A 14,948-nucleotide genomic window follows, 5' to 3' on the forward strand; every position below is an offset into this window, starting at 1 on the left:
AAAAAAAAATTGAAAAAGTTTGTTGTAACAGTTCAAAGTTCACAAAATGACAGAAATCTGTCTGAATCATAATGATTTAAGGCAAGCATTCAGACCATTTTTCCAAGGCTCACACATTGAATCCACATACACAGTTTTTGCCACTTTTTTGTTTTCATAGATGCCAACAAGAGTGACAGTACTTCAGCAAATTCAACAGCTAAATGTATGTCTGTCCCTTAAGTGCAAAACCCTGTGGCACACATAGTATCAATTGCGCACCCATGTTTGAGAGTCAGGAGTCAGGCAAACACCAGTATATGTTTAAAAATCAGCCTGAATTACTCCAAGTATATTTTACCTTTTTCCTGAGTTCCATAAGTAAATAAATAAATAAATAAATAATGACAACAACCACCACTTTGGATATTTGACTGTGACACTAAAACCCCTTTATCTGTAAAACTGTTCCACTTAATATAAAGCTGTGACTGCAAGCATCTGCCTGTGCTCATTTTCTGGAGAAGTAAAAGGTTTATGCTCTCTTTGGAATACCTTTCCTTTTTGTTCTGTAAAATGAAATGCCACGTTACACTGTTAGATGAATGAATTCTTATTACTGTATTTATATCAAAGCAGACTTCAATCTCTTCTCCAGAGATCAAGTTGCAGATATTATACCAGCCTTATTAAGCAACAGGACCTCTTACAAGTATCTTCTTTTTCTTCTTCTTTTTTTTTTTCCTCTCTCTTCTTTTTTTTTTTTTTTTTTTTTTTTTCAAAGCCCTGAGAGAACAGGAATGGGATTTCAAAGCAGCTGATTTTTTTTTTCTTCAGCTTTTAGCTTTATATCAATTTTATATCTCACAATACTGGTGGGAAGGTACCTTAGAAGGTCTCCAGCGCAAGTTCTTGGTCCATACAGGGTCAGCTATGTGATTCATCTGGTTTGCTCAGGGATTTGACCAGTTGGATCTTGAAAACCTTTAAGGACTGAGACTGCACAGACTCCCTGGGCAGCCTGTGAGCCTGTGCCCCTGCATAATTGTCCTGAGGGTAAAAACCTTCCTGAAAATCAAGCAAATCATGTGAAACTGAAGACTGAACCCCTCTTATTTCCATTTTTGCCTGTCGTCTTACATCTTCCCATCATGTTCCACTGTGAAGAACCTGTTTCTGTTCTCTGGATGTCAAGGGTTGCTGTTAGGTGCACCCAAAGCCTTGTCATCTCCAGGCTGAACCAGCCCTGGTCCCTCAATCTCTCCCCACAGGACAAGTGCTCCAGCCCCAACTGACCTGGTGGTCCTCCACCTAGACTGTAACAGCCTAACACCGATACCACAACACTGTGGGAGAAAATTTCAAAAGCCCTGCTAAAGTCACAGTAAGTAACATCTGCTGGTCACCCCTTGTCACTGTATCACTGAGGGCAGTTGGGCTGCTCAGGCAACACCCACCCTTGGCAGAGCCATGATGGCAACTCCAGTTCAACTTCTTCACGTGCCCAGAAGCATTCTACAAGGAGACACGCTCCATGATTTTCCCATAGATCAAAGTGAGTGAGGCTTCTCATTTATGAATCAAAGTTTGTTTACAAATCAAAGGCAAATAGGAAAATAGCATACAAATATGATGAACTCATGAGAAACATTCTTTGGGCAAGTTACATTATTTTGCTGAGCAGTTCAAATTTCATTTTCATGTTAGAGCTGAAGGTAGCAAATTTATCTGTGGTTAATAGCAGGGAAGATATTTTCTGGTTTTTGTTTGTTTGCTTTTTGGCTTTTGTTTTGATAACTCTATATTTTTTAAAACATTTCAGAGAATGCTCCTGCTTAGACCTCATTCATAATTAGTGCTTCTGCCAGCCTTCACAAAAACTAAACATTTATGAAAATGTTAGAAAATTTTATTCAACCTTTTTTGCTATGGAATATGTATATGTAGTTCATACTGTGTGCAGAGCTATTTAAATATTTTTCTTTAAACAAAAACTTTGAAAATATGAATTGTCTATAGTAAGAAATTATAATTCATATAGATTCTGTTAGAGGAAGAATTAATATAAAATTAAAATTGGGTGAACCATATCTTTCTGCAGTAGCTCTTTCCTGGTTTGAATATCAGCCCCTTATTTCCTTATTTCAAAATATTAAAGGTTTGATTATTTTATTTATTAATTTTATTCTTCAGAAATAATTGATGAAGGTGAAATATATTCTTAATTCTGCACACCACTGATATGGATACTATTGAAAGGTATTATAGAACATTAATAACTTATGCAAAATGATCTATGCATATGGATTGATTTAAATGTATTTTGTTGTGATATTTATTAACAATAATAGTAATGAAACAATGTAATGCATGTGAAAACTACTAACAGTAAGAGTTTTCATATGTATTGTTGTATTGCCTTACATTTCTGACCTCAGCATCTCATGATGCTAATGTGCCATGCCATGTATATTCAGATGGTGTTTAGTAGCTGAATATGTTTTTGACCCTCAGCAATTTCATCAGAAAGCTGTAAGAACAGAAAACCTTTTCATGCTATTTCCAAAACTGCATAGTTTCCTGGAATAGCAATATGAAAAATAGTATATTATTCAAATGCATAATAAATTAATTAGTTAATCTATGCATCCTTTTATAATTATCACTGCTTCTCCTGAATATTTTTCATTCATTTTTTTAACCTTTTTCATTATGCTTATGTCGCTGTCACCTCTTACACATTCCACATACATGGAAGCTAAAGTTTCCCATTTCCCAAGTGATGGCCAGACAACAGGCTGTAATCTTGATTTGACTATACTTAAAATGTACTCACAGTCTACTGAATAAACTCTGATGATTATTTGCCTCGGTAAATAATCATCAGAGTTTATTCATTTGCCTCGGTAAATAATCATCAGAGTAGGTTCACATCAACTCAGTAGGTTCATATCTTCGTACTGTAGATTTCTTTTGACAGTATTTTTTTAACATCCCAAATAACCAAAACATAGCTTTGCCCATGGTTGTAGTTGCTGCTAATCTGATTGGCTGTTTACCGTTCAAAATTTAGCTGCAACAACAAAGAGGAAGTAATCTATTAAACTAAATGAAATTAAGATGATTAAACGTTTACAGTCTCCATAATGTTTATCTTATGTAAATAACGTGAAGAATCACATACTAATAAGCCTACTATGTAGGTTCCTCAGTAAATTGTATCACAATTACTTAGAAACATTCAGCCAACACTTTCTTGTCTATATCTTCAGGCCAAGTATTTTAGAATAAATTACCTCAAACCTGACCTCAATTTTGGAGTCTTTTTACAAAAAATGACCATTGATATTTAATAAATAACTGTGCATGTGTTATATAAATTTAAAATCCTTCAAATATTCTGTCAAATGTGGAAAAGATAAAGAAGCTGAGAAATTTTATATCGTACTGTGAGAAAACAAACAAACAAACAAACAAACATTTTCTGTCCAAGTCATCATATTATTTGCTACTGTTTTTATTATGTGTACTAATAAAATTCTAGCTCTATTAACTGCTGCCTTAAGTAGGACATAATAAACTGGAATCAGTATCTACATATAAAGATCTAGAGCAGTAGGGATGCAATCTCCATTTCTGGGAACAAAAAAAAAAAATAGCTCTTGAATTGAATGTTTAATAGGTGCCTATGTCCCCTTGTTAAGCTATGGAGTAATTATCACTGTTTAGAAGTGAAAGTAAATGAAATATATTTTTTTAAATTGACAGATTTTATTAACATAGCTTTAGAAATGAAGGCATTTATTTCGTAAAGGTATTTGTGACTCTCCGTCTGAAACAGAGCAGACTAGAATGAGATGACTAGGAAGATGAATTTCTTCTCAAGTCACGTAACCCCCAAAATGAACAGGATATAACTTGAAAAAAGCAACTATACAGTGATGACAGTATAAAATCAAGTCATTTGGTTGCATATAGGTTTCCTTTTCATACAACCTTTTTTTCTGATTGAAAAAGAAAAAGAAAAAGAAAAAGAAAAAGAAAAAGAAAAAAAAGATAGAAAATCTATTTTAATATGAACTGCAAATAAACTCAACACATTTTAATAAGAATTAATTATTTTTTTCCACATACATGAACTTCAGTGTTAAAAAATGCCTCCACTTATCACTAGAGCTAAAACAAGCAAACAAACAGAAAAAAAAAAAGTTATTATTAATTCAGTACAGTTTCAGCCACTAAGAGGAATATTTTAAAACTGGAACATTAAATGTTGATAAAATGGAAGGTGAAGTCATAGAAAGCAATGACTCCATGAACTAGGCATTTAACTCAGAGTTTCTCACAAGTAATACAATTACTTGATTCTTTCTTTGTAATGAAAGGCTGAAGATATCGCTAGCTCTCTAAAAGGGTATGATGATATAAAAGTAAGAAAGAGGCTTAGCTTTAGGTTGTAGCAGTTGACCATGATTCTGTGTGGCTATGGAAACTGTAAAAATTTCAAAATCCACTGAAAGATGGATCATTTCCTATAGTTGCATAAGGACTTTGGTTGATTCAGCTGCCCAAGGAGAAGACCACAGAAAGATTAAGCACTTTCTTTAATTATATGAACAAATGTAAAATCGTGATATTCTAATGAGCTGTTGAGAAGGTCCAGCTGCTGCAACTAAAAGCTAAAGCAGTCAAACTCATTCAACCAGTTTAATCATGGTAAAATAGGTCCTCACTGAGAATCCCTATCTTGAAACAGCACAGCTTTTAGAAATATCTTCAGAATGGTTTGTTTGTTTGTTTGTTTGTTTTTGGGGGGGGGGAGATGGGAAGGTGGAGTTCTCTAACTTGTGCATGGAAAAAATGGGTCAGAAGAGCACTAGACAAATAACAATCATGGTCCATGTGGGCTTAAAATATATGTTTCTGAGTTCCCTTGTTCACTCTTTTCCTCTGGCATTCATGACGTGTTCCTAACACTAGTAAGTCTATGTTAAAACAAGAGTAACTAATCCTGAAGTTCTGGAGTTTGATTCAGTGCCTTGACAAAGCTAAAGGGGATGCTTTATTCCACAGCATCCTTTCTGTTTTGCTTCTGTTTTGTCTTTTTGCCTTCCTTTGAAGCATCAGAAGCTGACCACCTCTGAAGACACATTAAAAAGCTGGGTGGCCAGTGGTCTGAGAAAGCACAAAGAATTCATATAACACCATTTAATACTTCCTGCACAACCTTCTCCCTGCTTTGATGTTATTACTTTATTGAACACTAAATATGTGAATATGTAAGTAAACACTCTTAGGAGACAATAAGCATTTTTGTTGTAATAGTTCAAAACATCTTACTCAATACTCTGTTTTGGGCTGCTATTTCTTTTTCCTTCTGCTTTTTATTTGCCCAATGTAGAAAAAGCTAATGTTAAAATCTCTATTCCTATCAGGTAACATTTTCCTTTTTCTTCATTTCTTGCTCTGATTTGTTGCAGTGATCTCACCAACCAGGGTCTATGCTCTAACTCATATTCTTTCCCTGAGAATGTGGTGCTATTTAGATTATATTCGTAAAGGTAATTTTGTAGAAAAATTACAATTTCTTTGGTTATGGCATGTCAACTAGTGTGCTTTTATGATTTTATTTATCTTCAATGAAGAATATATTATATATTGTCACTTTGAACCTGTGTATAGGAAATGCATGTATATACATTTTTTTCTGATAGTTGAGTGATTGTTTTTTGTCTTGAGTAGAATTGAACCATGTAGCTAAGTTGCCGGATATATTTATTCACAGTATTTTCTAAGATTTTCTTGCTCAACTTTACTGTCTAGACAAGCCTTCCTACAAGATAGTATCTAAGTGTTTCTATCATTTTAATGTAGTTGGAATTTATTTTCTGATTTTGTTGTTCAATGATGTTTAAATGTGCAGAACTCAAAGAAAAAAATAAAAATAATAAAAATAAAAATAAAAATAAAAAAGCCACCATCCTCGCTGTTTATATAATGCTGTATTGACTGAAAGAGAAGCAAGATTTTGTTTTGTTACAGGGACAGAAGTGTATTTATAGCCCACAAGGCAATTTTTTGCAGTTTTCTTCATAAAAGAAGAAACTAGGAAGTCACTAGGGGTAGATCTTGTAGGAACCTCTTCCTTATTTGAAGTCTTTCAAAACCTAGGTCATCTGGAATGTCTGGTTAGAGAGAGGAGCTCACAAATCTCCATTTGAGAACTGACTTTAATAATACTTTAATAATCCCAGAGTTACTGCAGTCCAGGTTTTACTTAGTGACATGATGGCAGGGAAATAGGCCTAGCAACAGGTGTCTATGTGTCTCTCGGTAATTTTTATTCCTACCTCCTCAACAAAGAAGAGAGACTGTCAGATGTTGGGGGAGGAGTATTGCTGTAGAGATGCAATTTATGAAATGCACTTTCATTTCTGTAAGATATCCACACATACTAAACAAGTCCTGTCCCCAGTATGTGACTATATTCATAATGCAGCTCTGAATTCCCTTTAAATATAATTGAGAGGATATGGCTGTTATTCCTTAGCAAAGGATGCAGACTTCTTTTCAAGAAAACTGAGAGGTGGCTGATGAGAAGTTTCTGAAAAGTCAGAAATACAAACATATTTGTATTTCATATGAAGCATAGGTCAAAAGATACTTTATCTAAGAGACTAGGGCAAATACATAGTATAGGAGAATATTTGAAGTTGCTGTAAAAATAACTAAGACTTTGTTACAGATAAAAGAAAAAGGAAGAGAGAAAGAAGGCCTGTTTATATTATTGGTGTCCTATATGTATATGGATATGGATATATTCATGCACAGCTATTATTTTGAGGAACAAGTACTGCCATCTCTTTGTGTAGTCTAATCAGCAATGTGATATCTGCTGCAACTCTGCTAAAAGAAAAATCATTTCTTTATCAGTAAAAGAGAACTTTACCTCTGTTAGTGTTAAAAACAGATGATATCTATTCAGTGCTTCTTTTCTAGAGCTGACAGAACGTTTCTAACCACCTTTTGTATTGCAGACTCATATGGATGCTCAATGTAACAATGCTCAACAGATTTTAAATGAAAGGGGATTCCATTGCTGAGGGATTCCTTGAAACGTGGGGTGTTCTGTAAATGCATTTTTAGTGCCGTCTTTTCTTAGTGCATTTGACTACATGCCACTTTGTAAGTTGTGGAAGAATGGAATGCCACTGCACATATATAAAGCTTATACTTCACTGCAAAAAACTACTCATGAAATTTCCAGTTGCATGTGTGATTTAAAAAGGTTTTGTGTTGGTAATACCTGAGCAGCCATCAATTGCTTGGAGTTATATAGTATTTTGGAGGAAAACAGTTATGTCTAACAAACATCTGGTGAGAAATGGCAAGTGCTGGGGCAGTGAATGAAAACAGAATGTGAATGTTGTTTTCAGATGACTGAGTTTTGTTCTGAGAGCAAAAGTATGTTATTCAATAAAGAGATGGCACCATAGCACAATCACAATTGCTATTGATACAACAAAAATACACTTGACCAAAATTGTTTTAGGTTTAAATTTTCAAAAGCTTTTAATCACTTGAAGGCACAGGAAATCTGTATTTTTCTTAGGATTTTCCATAAACCATCAAATATTAAGCAGAAGAAAATTAGAGGAGGAACAAAAAAACACCTCTGAGTACCCTCTGTACAAGTAGGGCAAGTATGTAGCCCTTATTATGTAATTCTTTAAGGAGTTGCCATGAGCTCTGAGTAGTGAGTGCAGAGACACACCTGGAGTACTTTGAAATTTTATGGAAGTAAAACTCTACTACCATATTCCTTCACACAAGGAAAAAACTTGTCATTTCATTATCCGTTTATTTGACACTCATTTTCTTTCATCAGTAAAAAAATAAAAAATAAAATCATAACAACTACTAGTTCTTGCTTCTTAATAAAGCATGAAGGATGTTTCTTTGGATTTTATAATTAAAAGTATCTTCAAACATATTCGAAATAGGCCAGTGCTATTTAACCAATTAGATCATAATAGCCGTCACCAACTGCAAGGGTGGCTCTTGCAGCATCCCTCACTTCTCTGCTAAAGTTATGAACAATGTGTAGTGTTTTGGGAAGAGAGAGGGGAACATTTTTCAAAGCCCTGAAACTTTAAGCTGCATGTCATTCTATGAAACCTTAGTGAGGACTAGGTTTATTTTCTTTTCCCCACTTTTGAGCTGCCAAGTTCTTATACAGCCCTTGTTAATAAAAATGAACAGGCACATAATAACCCCACACAGCCCTGGCCCGTTGTATGACTGATAACTTCAGAGCTACATTCCAGACCTGACCAGGTTTGTTTGTGTGGTAACGGGTGCTACCAAATGGTGCTGTCCAAATGGAACAGCCTCGTTGAATTCAAAGCTGGATAGGCAGTCTCTGCCATTTCAGTCTAATGTCAAGATTTACTGTGGTGAAAGGAGAGCATGGGTTAAGGCAGAATTTCAAATTCCGTGGTTTATCTGCTTTGGAGTGCAGATATAATGGTGACAACACTTGCAGCTTCCAGTAACACGACAAAAATCTTCACCAGTGAGTTTTTCTTATTCTTTTGACCATAAGGCCTCCTCCATGATATTTAGGTCCTGACAGAAGGTCCTGAGAGCCAAGTGGCCTGTGCTGCAGCCAGAGTAAGGGCCCATCTTTGCCTGCCCAACACTGGGCACCAGAGGTCCCTGTATGGCAGAGGGGATGGCAAAGGATGGAGAAGCTCATGCTAGCTGGTTTACCTGAGACATTTCACCAGGTAGGCTCCTAGGGGTTAAACTGGATATCTGAAATATTTGACACTAAACCCAGGCAAAACATCAAACATAATCCCTTTGTAGATCTAGAGATGTGGAAAAAAGTATTTTTCATTCTACAGGCCCTCCAGATTTTAAAACCAGAGGCTGTTATATTAAATTATTCAAATAAATACTGGAAAGAGTATATAGGAAAGTATGAGCTCCAAGAATGACACACGGCCACCAGCTACAGTGTTTGTATCACGTTCATACAACCCAATCTCAAGGAACTCACACCCAAAGCTCAAAACCTCCTCTGATGTAATTCTCAGGCACTCAGTTCAGCTGAGAAATCCACGAGTTTATGCCCAGGAAAAGGACGTTTGATAGTAAAACTAGCTTCTACCTTTTGAAGCCCCACCTGACACAATTGAGAATATATGCAGAGAAAACATGACAAGCCCAGTGTTGTAGGTACTGAGGGCTCATACAGTTCATGCAGGTATTAAATCACACTGAAAAATGGACTTCTATGAAAGGTAACAGTAATTCTAGTTGATTATGTGTTGCCTTTGATGGAAATACATTAAAGCAATGTATGTGCTACTGACATTGTTTTCCTTCATTTATTGCTGATTTTCTCCTGTTTGCAAGGACAGACCACAGCAGTTCATAATTCTTTTGAGTACTATCAGAAACAGCAAAAACTACAACAATTTGGAAAGGAAACAAGAATTGTATGATTCCCATCTATTATAGATAGCACATTGCTTTATGTAATAAATATAATAATATAATATAGCATAAACTAATATAATTAATATAATATAAATACAGTTGCAGATCCTCCTTTTTCATGTACTAAATAGATAAAGATTTTTCACTTTCAAAAAATGTCTTAGATTTTGTATTCATTACCTTTTTATGTTTATAAAATACCTAATAGAGCTTAGGTCATGTTAAAACCTGTAGCTCCAGTGTTGTTGGCTTTTTTAATCAGTGTCCCAAAGGACTTTTTTTTTAATCAGTGTCCCAAAGGACTTTTTCACAAGGGACTTTTTTCACAAGGTTGCTTCAGTGGCTCCTAGAAGCAACCAAATTTTCAAAGTCCAATCTCCCATACCAGTACTGTTATTTACATCTTTATAAAAGGATGGATTTGAAGAGCCTCATGGAACACATGAGGGAAAAAGAAAAAGAACAGCGGGTAAACGTATGAAAACAGAACAACAAAAGAATACATCACAATCAAAGCAAAGGATCCTCTCACTGAATTTTTTCCAGGGCTGCTTTGAGCTCCTGCCCACAGAACCTTTGCTTTTATCAACTTTAGTTAAGGCTCAGGCACTCAGTCTTTACCAAATTTTGGTACTTAGGATGCCACCATTTCACATTTTAGTATAACCTCCATCTTGTCTGTCCTTCTGTCACCTACAGGCAAGCTGTGGCTCGACACTGATACCAGGAAAAAGTTAAAGCAATAGCTTATCTGAGAGATTAATTTTGATATGTAGCACTCAATGTAATACCAAACATTTGCGAACGTATCTACTGTACTATGAATACTTGAGTGAGCTATAGATTAAGGAAATGATCAGTCATTCCACAGGAATCCATAAGACACATTTTCTACACTCCAGCCTTAATATCACACAGCACATAAAGTGCTCACAACTGTGTATAATTTACACCCACTACCACCTTCAACATGTAGGGGTAATTAAATAAGACTACATTTGTTTCTGACATTTCACTTCTGCCAATATTCTGCAAGCAAACAACAGACCACCAAAGTAGCTCATTTTTCATATATATGACTGCAGGGGGCTCAGAACTTCCTTGTTTTTCTGTGAAGCTTTGAAATGAATCCTGCTTGTTAACGCCTGTTCTTGTCAATTCTTGTTGACATAGAAGAATTTATTGCTGAGGGGCCAGGTGTGATGAAAAACATCTGGAAACTTGATGCTTGTAATTAAAATCTAATAAGAAGCAGCTCACAGTAAGGTCTACCATCAGAGGAAATACCTTTTGTTAGACAAATTCATATGTGTTGGTAGTGCTGATCAGTGTGGTGTTCATATCGCCTTAGCACACAGTAAAGCAAAGACGTTCTTTTAAAAATAGAAGTGTTTGATAAGTTGCCATGTGATATTGCCTTCAGTAGAAAAGAGTTTTCATCTGTAATGGATAGTTATTTGAACTAATGAAAACTTAAACATTTCCAAGTTGGTTCATATCTTGATCAGTATATATCAACAGCTTTTAGTTACTTAGCCTTGAAGAATATGTAGATTATTTTCAAAAGGGTAGGAAAGACACCAGGAAATTGTTCTACTTCTTAGGTGGAACTTCAATTACATAAAAATGGCTGTGAAATTTATAATCATAACACCAAACGGGAAAGGAAAAAAAATACCACCACTAGATGGCATTAATTCAGCATCCAAACCTAGAGGTAGACCCACATTTCAGTGAACACACTATATTAAGTGCAAGCATAATCATTGTTAAGTGTAGTCTATCCATTCTGCAGCATTATCTTTACATGTGTAGCTAGTGTATCATTGGTATGCACTATCAAACAGCTTCATTGCTGAGGTGGATACATTTTTAAAGATGATGTCAGTGAAAATTTTAATTCTAATTCTGTTCAATCACAGACAATTCTTTGCAGAGACTTAGGAACCTCTGAGATTATCAGGGTTTATACCCAAATCCTTCACAGACTATGGTGAACATTGTCAGCAACTGCAGGAGGTTAGAGGAATGTGTCTTCAGTTCCAAGCTGCTCTGACTGTCTTACTGAACCTCAGATTTTCACAACCAGAGGCTGCCTCACTATCACTGCCTCCTCTGTGAGGTCTGACATAAAGCAAGAACTAACACCTGTTCTTGCTCATTCTATGTCTTCTCTTTAATGAGTGAAAAGATAATGCTTACTTACTGCATATTTCCTGGCTTCATGTCTGGTCAGCATTCAACCAAACACACCTTGGTGGGAGGCAATGGAAAAGAGAACAGTGACCTTTTTTCTTCTGTGAGTGGCAGCTACACTGGAAGGATACCCTTAGGGTGAAAGTCCTACCTGAAAGGTGATGGTGCCTATGTGACAGACTGGAAGTAAATATTCCTTACTCTCTGTGTTTCTGATCCCTGTTGAACCCTCCATAATCACCTCGAAGTTTTATTACTTCCATTTGGGACTGGAACAACAAGGACCAAGCACCCAAAGTATCAGGATGACACTCATTCTGGATGCTCTTTCGACCTTTAACGCTGAAGGTACGAGAACACCAAACATCCACCAAGATGTGCACATAACTCAATCTACAACCCATGGTTACTCTGACTCTGCCCTCTCAGGCCTCCATGCCTTCTTTTGTCCTGTGTGCTGGGATGTGCTGTATCAGCAGTCGTCAGGATACCACAGAGGGCTAGATCTGAACTGTCATCCAGGAAAAATGTTGCTGATTAGCTGCAATGCTGCACAGTGCAGGAGAAGGATGGTGAGCTGGGGGCTGGCCAGAGGAATTTGTTTGCTTTTTTGCTTCGCGCGGAGGTGGCAGGGGAGCGGGAGGTTGTGAGGAAAGGAAACATGATAAAGTCTGTGTCAGCTGCTGCAGCCTGGGAGAATGAGACTGGATAAGAGCTGTGAGGCAGAGACTGTCATTACCTACTGCTGAGGGAACTTCTTCCTTTTCCCACCCTGAGTTGAAAGCTTCTGGACTGTTCCTCTCAAAGTTCCTTTTCAGATATCAGAAGAAATGATTCAGCTGAGCAAGTGTAAAGACACTGAGTTCACCTACTGTTACATGGCCAAAGAGATTTAGATGACCAAGAATCAGTTTTATTTGTGACTTGGTCATGTAAATCCCACTGTCATTCGATGAAACTAAGAACAAGGTCTACAGGAGAACAAACATGCCTAATCAGCATCTCCAAATCTACAGCCAACAAAGTCCCCAGGGGATGACCAAACTGAGCCATCCCAGACTTACCTACACTCCCAAATTGCTATCAGTATCCTTCCCTGCACACTTTTCTGTCTGTTTCTTAGCAAGCTGAAAGCATCCTAATGACCTGAAGGTCCTAAAGACCTTTTTGACCAAAAGGCCTAAAGGGTCCAAACTGCTTTGTCTTTCTCAGACCACACTTACCCAATTTTGTCCTAACAAACTTGTTGTTCTTTCAACTCATTGTATAGAAGGCTGAAGGCAGAGCAGATAAACACCTGTATCCTGTGAACTGTTAATGAAGTCAGAGTGACTTCCTGTTATAGGAAAGATTTGGGTTCAGGTCACTTTTCTCCTTCTAAGGACCTCATCCCTCGTGTCCTTGCTGAGGGCCCCAAGTTACCATTACTATCAGATTTCTTTTGTGGCTTTTCTCATTAGTTCTTAAATCAAGTTTGAAAGTGGACACAGACTTTGCAAAGCTTGGCATTGTACTGTACAAAGGTCTTTGCAAAACTGCATCCTAAAAGTAGTATTAGTTCCAGTAGTTTTGTGGGATAGTTTCCAAGGAATTTTTATCTCATCTCCCAAAATGTCTAGGGTGGTTTTTAGTGTTTTATTTTCTCAGAAAACTGTTCCTAATATCGCAGACGTATTCACCTAGTCTCTTCTACAAAAACAGCATAATCCCAGCTCATAAATTCTGCCCATAATGAAGGCTGAATTTATGACAGATGACAAGCACATGGGATGAGTGGATAGGTTGGACGGATATAACACTGGGGCCGGATGATTACAGGTGCCAAAACTTGCTTAAGTGTGCAAATGAGGTGGGAAAGACATGGAAGGAAAATCAGTTGGATTTTTGTGAGGTCTCCGTGTGACTCCTTAGAGTTCCACAGTGAAGCTTTTTGGTAATCAGGAAGTGTTACATGACAAGCATTTATTTCTGGGTTTCCATATGTGTGTTCTTTGTGGAATCATATGTGAAGCTTGACTCCTGCCTGATGTAAGAAGCACTGAATATGTGGCAAAGAAAACACTACCCAATGTGCCGTGTTCTTTAACTAAAGCAGTGTTAAAACCAGTGTGGAAAAAAAAAAAAAAAAAAAAAAAAAAAAAAAAAAAAAAGTTTTCTCAGTGCAGTTTTCATAGTTTGCCAGCTAGCAATGAATCACAACTGTTTAGAAAATGATTTTATTTACTGTGAATTAGAGAAAGATGATTAAAGATTTTTTTTCAACTCATGCTCATTGCTCCCTGGACAGTGTCATGATGTGTGCTTATTTTTAATACAGTGCTTGGTTTCTGCCTGAATAGACATTGACTTGATGTCACTAGATGAATTTTTATGAACATAATATAAACTCTCTAGTTGACAGAACTTCCATAATCCAGTTTGTTCCCTGTCAGAGAGATTGTCTCAGCTATATGCCTTTCAGAAGGCATATAGGAATATTTCAGTGAAGTTATTCCTCTGGTGTTCTGCAGCCTGTATTGCTTAATCTATCTACAAAATAATAATAAAAACAAAAATAATAATAAAGTTTAATCAGATCAGCAGAATTTTTTAACATCTTTTCCAAGTAGTCTTCAACTTTTATTAAAGGAGTTTGTCAAGTGTGCTGTTCATATTACAAACAGCCCTGCTGTTCTTATTTCCAACAATTATGAGAGCTTTTTAGGTTCTGTATTGTAATTAATCCTTGTCAGTATTTTATACATCTTGCTCTTGAGATTTGCTTTTACAGGAACAGCCATTTATAAGGCTAGTCCTTTAATACATCCTCAAGACACTTTCCATATTGTTGACTATTTTATATGGAAACTGGAAGCAAACATCATTGCTACAAGAGAATCTGGATCTGGAACTGTAGGTGAGCTCATGAGGCTAACTCATAAGCCTCTGGCATAATAATGTGAAACCTTATCACAAGTCACTGTAAAGTATAGGAAGGCTTAGTGACTGTGAAAGTGCAAATCATCTGAGAGGCATCTGTAAGATGGAGGAGGAAGTGCACGCTAATGCAAGGTGTAGGTTGAGGATATCCTCTTGCGCTCCTTCTCTGAAAAAAAATACTGACATACACTGATGAAGCTCAGACATGCTCATATGAAACTTGCCTCAGTGTCTAGCAGCATGAACCCACATACCCCTGTAAAAGTCAGTGGTTCATTTTATAGCCAAAGGGGAGAAAAGCAAAAGGAATTGTGTCTGGGTCATCTCCAGGCATATATGTTGCTGGG

This window comes from Anas acuta, chromosome 2, assembly GCF_963932015.1.
Source record: "Anas acuta chromosome 2, bAnaAcu1.1, whole genome shotgun sequence".
Lineage (NCBI taxonomy): Eukaryota > Metazoa > Chordata > Aves > Anseriformes > Anatidae > Anas > Anas acuta.